Genomic DNA, 7841 nt, shown 5'->3' on the forward strand with positions numbered 1-7841 from the left:
TCTGGGCACGTCTGCTAAAACTTCATGGGCCGAAGCACATCACATGTCCAAGACCTCAATGGAGAGGGGAAATGTGTTTGACCTGCTCTGGTGGGAAGTCTGAGGCAGTCCCCCTGTGAGTCTCCTGGGGCCACAGACGGGGCCGTTTAAAACAACAGAAATCAGGGGCGCCTGGATGGCTCAGTCGGTTAAGCATCCGGCTTCGGCTCAGGTCAGATCTCGCGGTTCGTGGGTTCGAGCCCCGCATTGGGCTCTGTTGACAGCTAGCTCAGAGCCTGGAGCCTGTTTCGGATTCTGTGTCTCCCTCTCTCTCTGACCCTCCCCTGCTCCAGCTGTCTCTCTCTGTCTCTCAAAAATAAAATAAAAAGCAATAAAAAAAAATTTTAAACAACAGAAATCAGTCCCACAGTTCAGGAGGCTGGAGGTGCAAATGTAGGGTGTCAGCAGGGCTAACTCCTTCTGGAGGCACTTAGGAAGCATCTGACCCATGCCTCCCTCCTGGCTTCTGGTGGCTGCTGGCAATCCTTGGCGTTCCTTGGCTTGTAGACGCGTCCCTCCCATCTCTGTGTCTCCTCTGTGTCATTGTCCAAATTTCCCTCTTATAAGGACACCAGTCTTTGGTGTGTCCAAATCTAGTATAACATCATTTTGACTTGATTGCCTCTATTTTCAGAGAAGGAAACATTCTCAGATTCTGGATAGACATAAATTTGGAGGGAACACTCCTCCAACTAGTACAGTTGCATAACAAAGGGCGTGGCTGTATAATTTTAATAAAGGGAGAAAGTGAAGAATTGAGAAGACACTTTCCAATCCACCTCAGGACTACAGGAAAAGCCAAGAGAAGGTGATGATGAAGGTATTTAGTCTGTGAACTGTGAGTATTAAGCATGGCCAGTGTGTGTGTGTGTGTGTGTGTGTGTGTGTGTGTGTACCATCAGAAGTACTCTGTGGCCCCACAAGAGCTTGTTCTAATGGTTTAGTGTGGCACCAGAGGAAGTCAAGAATATCAGGATTTTAGGGTCCCCTGGGGGGCTCAGTCGGTTAAGCATCTGGCTTCAGCTCAGGCCATCATTTCACGGTTTGTGGGTTCGAGCCTTGCGTCGGGCTCTGTGCTGACAGCTCAGAGCCTGGAGCCTGCTTCGGATTCTGTGTCTCCCTCTCTCTGTGACCCTCCCCTGCTCATGCTCTGTCTCTCTCTTTTTCTCAAAAATAAACAAACTTAAAAAAAAAAAGAAATGTCAGGATTTTAGAGCCAGAGGATAATCATATTTGCATTCTTGAAAGTTTCTCTATGGACACGGTTTTAGAGAGGACACAAGGAGAAACTAGAATATGTGAGTAGATGGATGGCTGCAGGAACCTGACCAACTTAGTGATTTTTTTACTCATTAGAACCTCCAATGTGAGTTTTTACAGAAAAGAAACTTGCTGACCCAAAAAATAAGTAACTTCCCGAGCACAGGCTTAAGTTATACTAAAATTGTGGGGAATAAAAAGCCCACCAGTGTGACTCTGGAATCCCAATGCTGCTTCAGACTGAATTCCTTCATAACAAGGATATTAAAGAGAAAATACACTTATGCTCACCACACACAACCATTTTCAAGTTGCTAGGTGCACGTGTCTCTAGTTCCTATGGATGTATGTAAATTTCTACATCTGGTGTCCTTCGTAGAGTACTATTTCATAAATCTTCTACATTGCTGTCAAAACTTCAAATTTAATCTTTTCAATGGCTGCATACTATTTTATTTTAAATGCAGACTATTATCTCTCCCCTCTTAGATTTTGCACATGCTATTCTGAAGGCTTGGAAAACTACTGCTACCCTTCCCTGACTACAGTCATCACTTTGGGTCAGTTTCTGAGCCTCCACATTAATGACATTTGAGGGTTGCATAATTTCTTCATTAGTGTGTGTGTGAGTGTGTGTGTGTGTGTGTGTGTATGCACGCACGTGCACTCGCGCACATGTGTGCACATGCATGCAAAGCGGGGGAACTGTTCTGTGCATTCCAGAATGTTTAGCAGCGTCTCTGGTCTCTATTCACTAGATGTCAGGAGCGTTCAACCCCTTTCACAATAAGAATCATTTCCGGACATCGCCGCACATCCCCTGGTAGGCAACAGTCCTCCCCAGCATAGAGCCACTGCTTTAGCTCTCCTGCCCGGCCCCCAGTCTCACCCCAAGTATGAATCAGGTGCCTGTGCTCTATGCACCCCACTTCCTTTACAGACAGGCCTTCTTGCACTGCAGCCTAAGTTCCTCGCCCCCAGTAGACTTTAAGCGTCTTGAAGATCGGAGCTGTGACTGAGTTCTAAGAGCCCAGCCCAAAGTGGGAACGTACGCGGTTCTTGTTTGAGGAAAGACTCCCATGGGTAAATCTCTAGGAGCAGAATGATGGATCGTTATCCTCTTTTAAGGCGGGAAGACAGCACAGATGTGCGGGATGACCCGCCCGCGGTAACGCGCACAGTAGCCGGGACTTGAGCCCGGGCAGTCCGTGATCAAACCCCACACACACTGCGCTTCACGTGGTAGCTTTTCTTGGGGCTGCCGAGGCTCCCTCACCGCCCTCGCGTTCATTTAACGCACACGCACCAATCCATGCACCGTCCTCAGGGAACCTTCCCTATTTCTCAGACCAACCCCCTGGACTTCTCGTCCTCTGTGGAAGTACTTGTTCCAAGTCGTGTCCCCATCCTAAGCTTTAGGAACCTAGCTTTAGGAACCTAACCTTCCCTCGCACGGAGCAGGCACTCAGCCCAAATATGGAGCAAGGGCTTTTGTTCTGTATGCTCCGCTTCCCCCATCACAGATAGGACTCCTTGCACTCAGGGAATACTGATAATGAACATTTTTTTTTTAGATGTTTTATTTATTTTTGATACAGAGAGAGACAGAGCATGAGAGGGGGAGAGGCAGAGAGAGAAGGAGACACAGAACCAGAAGCAGGCTCCAGGCTCTGAGCTAGCTGTCAGCACAGAGCCTGACGCGGGGCTTGAACCCAGGAACGTGAGATCTGACCTGAGCCGAAGCCGGACACCCAACCGACTGAGCCACCCAGGCGCCCCGGAATACTGATAATGAAAACATACAATGCTTGCTTTTTGTGCACTCAACGATTGTGTCTTTTGCTCTTCTCTTTTGTATGTTGGGATGCCGTTTCTTTTTCTTTTTAAAAAATTTTAATGTTTTTAATTTATTTTTGAAAGAGCGCGAGCAGGGGAGGGTCAGAGAGAGAGGGAGACAGAATCCAAAGACAGGCTCCAAGCTCTGAGCTAGCTGTCAGCACAGAGCCTAACGCGGGACTCCAACCCACAAACCGTGACATAATGACCTGAGCCGAAGCCGGACGCTCAACCGACTGAGCCACCCAGGTGCCCCTGGGATACCGTTTCTTAATCTAAATTTTTTGCAGCTGGGGAGATGTTTGCAAATTGGCAAGGCAGAATTGTAAATTCCGGCGCAGCAAGGCCTCCGGTGCCCACAAGGGGGCGCGAGAGGACACGGCAACTTTCGGGGCTCCGCGGTGCTTGATTTTACCAGTGAGAGCTGCACTCGGTGCTGCCTCATCTTTGGGCTTTTCATCAACGTGGAGGCTGGTCCCTTAGCGACGGTAATTCAAAGGAGCGCCAAGGAGAATCTCTCCCTCTCCGTTTTCAAATACCTCTTTCATCCGATTTCCTTTCCCTGCCGCTTCATAGACCCACCCATGATCCGAAATAATCTTCCTTGAATGAAAAAAAGGAAAAAGAAAAAGAAAAAAAGAACAAGACCTATCAGATCATTTGGGGAAAAAAAAAAAGATTTTGAGTAGGTGTATGTTTCCTCTTTGAGACTGTGATTAGTGAGATGGAAATAATCAATCTCCCCCACAGTTTCTGTCAGTGTGTGCGGCTATTTAGCAGATGTGTGCATGTGTGTTTTTCCCTGGGTGTTTTGAAAAATCTTAAAAATTAACATGGATGCTTTATTTAAAGCTATTTCCAGCTTTATTAAGGCTTTTCAAGGACCACTCATCTTCGCGCCACACTCACATTTTTGTGAGCCCGGGAAGGATTACAGGCTCATTTTAGACAGTCAGCTGGTACAGAAAAGCCAGCAGAAAGGAGAGATACTGCAGAATCCCAGAGGGGCCCCAGCTTGAGCCGAGGCTGGTGAATATCACATCACGTCAGCGGCCGGGGCAGCAGGGAGATGGGCTTCATCAACAAGCTTGCTCTCTCCTGCGGAGATGCTTCCCAGGGGAAACTGAGGTCCAGCCTACCAAAACCATTCTTCCTGTTTTTCATGCTGCTTCTTTGCTTCCAAATTAGGGTTGCCTCGTCAACACCTTCTCTTCCCATCTCATTTTTGAGTTTACCTCATTTTTGAATGGAAGAGTGGAAAGGCCAATTCCAAAGGAAAGAAATCATAAACCAGAAACCTTTTCTGTACGAACCTGTGAACAGATGTTTCCTCTGTGCATGTGCGTGTGTGTGTGTGTGTGTGTGTGTGTGTGTGTGTTGTCTTGACTAAATTTGGATTCTCTGCACCCTGGCTTCCAGCATAGAGTTCTTTTGACCGGAGACTTTCTTTGTCTTTCTCACCATTCTAGAAAGTCCCAGTAAATGGTCTTTTTCCAGAGGGGGTTCTATAAATATTAATTCATCAGCTGCCTCATCATGGTACGGTAGCAGTCATGCAGTCCTATGACTAATTAATTACTGTTGCTAAAATATTAAATAACTATTCATTATGCAGCCTAAAGACTTTCAGCCCTGGTTGTGTGCCGTTTCATTAATTGGGGTGAAGGACAATAGTTTCTGGGCATCTTGACTCCTGATCTTGAAATATAAACACTAAGAGCAGAAGAATGTTTCTCTGAGCTCCACCAATGGTTATTTAGATTCTAAAACCTGAGCATTTAAAAAATTGTGATGGTTGGCATTAGGTTGGGAAGCTGTGAAAAAAAGGAGAGAAGTGGTGTCTTTACAGCCAGAATAAGGACGCTGGGGTTGTAGAACGAGACAGACCTGGGTCCACATCTGAGCTCTGATGGGAACTGGGTGTGAGACACTGAGCGAATATCCAGTTGAGCTTTGGTGTCCCAACCGGAAGAGAGGACGGCGCCCCCTCTCTCAGAGGGTGATGGTGAAATGGTTGTTTTATTCCACTGGCCTGTTCGATTGTTTTCATGGCACCGATCTGCTCCCAACAGCTGGACTTAGGGGTTCTTTGCTTCTTATCTGTCTCCCCCACTAGATTGACGCTTTCTTCCAGAGAAGACTTTTCTGCCTTAGCGCCGTGTCTGGGATACAGCAGGAATCAGGCATATTTCTTGAAGGAAGAAGAGGGGAGAGCCCTCTTTCTGCGGAGTGTTTCTGCCCTGTGTCCTCAGAGCTGTCCAGCGCTCCGAGAGCAGGGAGTCCGTTTTTCTTGTACTATGTCAGGTACTCAGATAGAGCTCCATTCTCTGTACCTCTCAGGATACGACGTCTACCAGAGGCTCAACAAACGCTTGTGGAATAAGCATCATAAAAATGAAATTTGAATCATTAGAAGAGGCATTAGATTGTTGTTCTCAGTGCCACGAATTAGAATTATTTATTTAGGAGGGAGGCAGTGCAGGAAGGAGCCCTGCTATAAGTTGAAACCTCGATTCTGTCAATTCCGAGGCAGGTGCAAGTCACTTAATTCTGAGCCTCAGTTCTTGTACAACGGGCTGTTTATGAATCATCTGAAGGGTGTTTTGGTGGATAAATGAATAGATGTATTCTGATTCCTAGGTGTTCAATAGCTTTTTAAAGAACTTTTTTTTGCTTTTCTCAACACACTCTAGGAAGAAAACTGGGAAAACATTCCAAAGCCCAAACCGCAAATCCCCGTCAGGTGTAAGTGCATTGCTGAGATTTACCCAAATGTTATCAGGCATGATACCCTCCAGCCTTTTATTCTATATCTATAGTCATACATGCCATGTCATTTTAAAAATGCAATTGTAGGGGCGCCTGGGTGGTCAGTTGGTTAAGTGGCCGACTTTGGCTCAGGGCATGATCTCCTAGTTCATGAGTTCAAGCCCCGCATTGTGCTCTGTGGAGCCTGGAGCCTGCTTCAGATTCTGTGTCTCCCTCTCTCTCTCTGCCCCTCCCCCGCACACACTCTGTCTCTGTCTCTCTCAAAAATAAATTTAAAAAAACATTAAAAAATAAAAATGCAATGGTACATAGACATAGTTAACCTCCAAGATTTCCTTACTACTTTAGCCTGATTTCTTTCTATTTAGCAATGTATTATGAACATTCACTTGCATTAATGTTCTTCACAAATATTGTTCTGAATGGCTTCATAATAGTTCATCTTATGGATATAGCATGATTATGGTTAACCATTTCCATATTGTTGCATGTTCAGACTCGTTACAGTTTTTCCTCTTACAAACAATACGGACCTGTCCATCCCTGTATGTGCATCCTTGACGATGGTCTCATTATTTCCTTGGAACAGCGTCCTCAGGGCTGAATTGCTGGATCAAAGGGAATGCACCTTAATGTCCTTGCAGTTCATTTGCTTATTTCTTCTTTATGAAAATGATTTTTCAGAGCAAAGTTCACAGCAGAGTTGAGAGGAAGGACAGAGCTTTTCCGCATGCTCCCTGCCTCCACACATGCATCCCCTCGTCTTCAACTTCCCCCGCCAGATGGTGCATTTGTTGCAGGTGAAGAGCCCACCCCGACACATCATCACCCCCAAGTCCATGGTTTCCCTTATGTCTCGCTCTTGGTGCTGTGTGTCCTGCGCATTTGGACAGATGAACGGTGACATGTATCCATCGTTTCGGTATCCAAGTTCACTGCCATGAGACTCCTCCCCACTCTGCCTGTCCATCCCTCTTTCTACACCCCAAAGCCCTGGCAACCACTCATCTTTTTACTGTCGCCACAGTTCTGCCTTTTCCAGAACGTCCTACGGTTGGAATCACATAGTATGTCGCCTTTTCAGATTGGCTTCTTTGACTTAGTAATATGCTCTGAAGTCCCCTCTGTGTCTTTTCATGGCTTGATAGTCATTTCTTTTTAGCTCTGCATGATATTCCATTGCCTGGATGGACCACAGTTTATCCATTCACCTATCGAAGGGCATCCTGATTACTTCCAAGTTTGAGAAATTATGAATAAAGCTGCTATAAACATCTGTGTGCATGTTGTTTTTTTGTGTGTGGACATACATTTTCAAGTTCTGTGATACCAATGAGTGCTTTCTTTATTATAAAAGCAATACAAAGATAAGACTCACCTCAACCATTACACTCTGCATCGCAACTCAAGTTAACAATTTGGTATGTGTTCTTCCACAGTTTTTTTGTGTTCTTCCAGTTTTCCTCTACACACATAGTTCTTTCCTAAAATGGGCCAGCGTGCTTATTTTTAAGATGCATGTCAGTCATTGTTAAATATTGATGGAATAAAACAATAGTTTCGACTCCCACTCGGACCGAACACTTATGAAGTGCCACATTGTGGACCAAGCATTGTGACATTGTGACACCAAGCATTTATTTACATAATATTTAAAAAAAAATATTTGAGAGAGAGCACGTGCTCAAGAGCGCCAGCAGGGGAGGGGCAGAGGGAGAGGGAGACACAGCATCTAAAACAGGTTCCAAGCAGTCAGCACAGAGCCAGAGACTGGGCTCGAACCACCAACTCGGAGATCATAACCACAACCAAAGTTGGACGCTTAGCTGACAGAGCCACCCAGGCGCCCATATTTTCATCAGGTTTTGAGTACTTCCTGTTTACTAGACACATTAGTAAATATGAAGTACCTACTGTGAGACTCTACCAAGTGCTTA

This window comes from Suricata suricatta, chromosome 14, assembly GCF_006229205.1.
Source record: "Suricata suricatta isolate VVHF042 chromosome 14, meerkat_22Aug2017_6uvM2_HiC, whole genome shotgun sequence".
NCBI lineage: Eukaryota > Metazoa > Chordata > Mammalia > Carnivora > Herpestidae > Suricata > Suricata suricatta.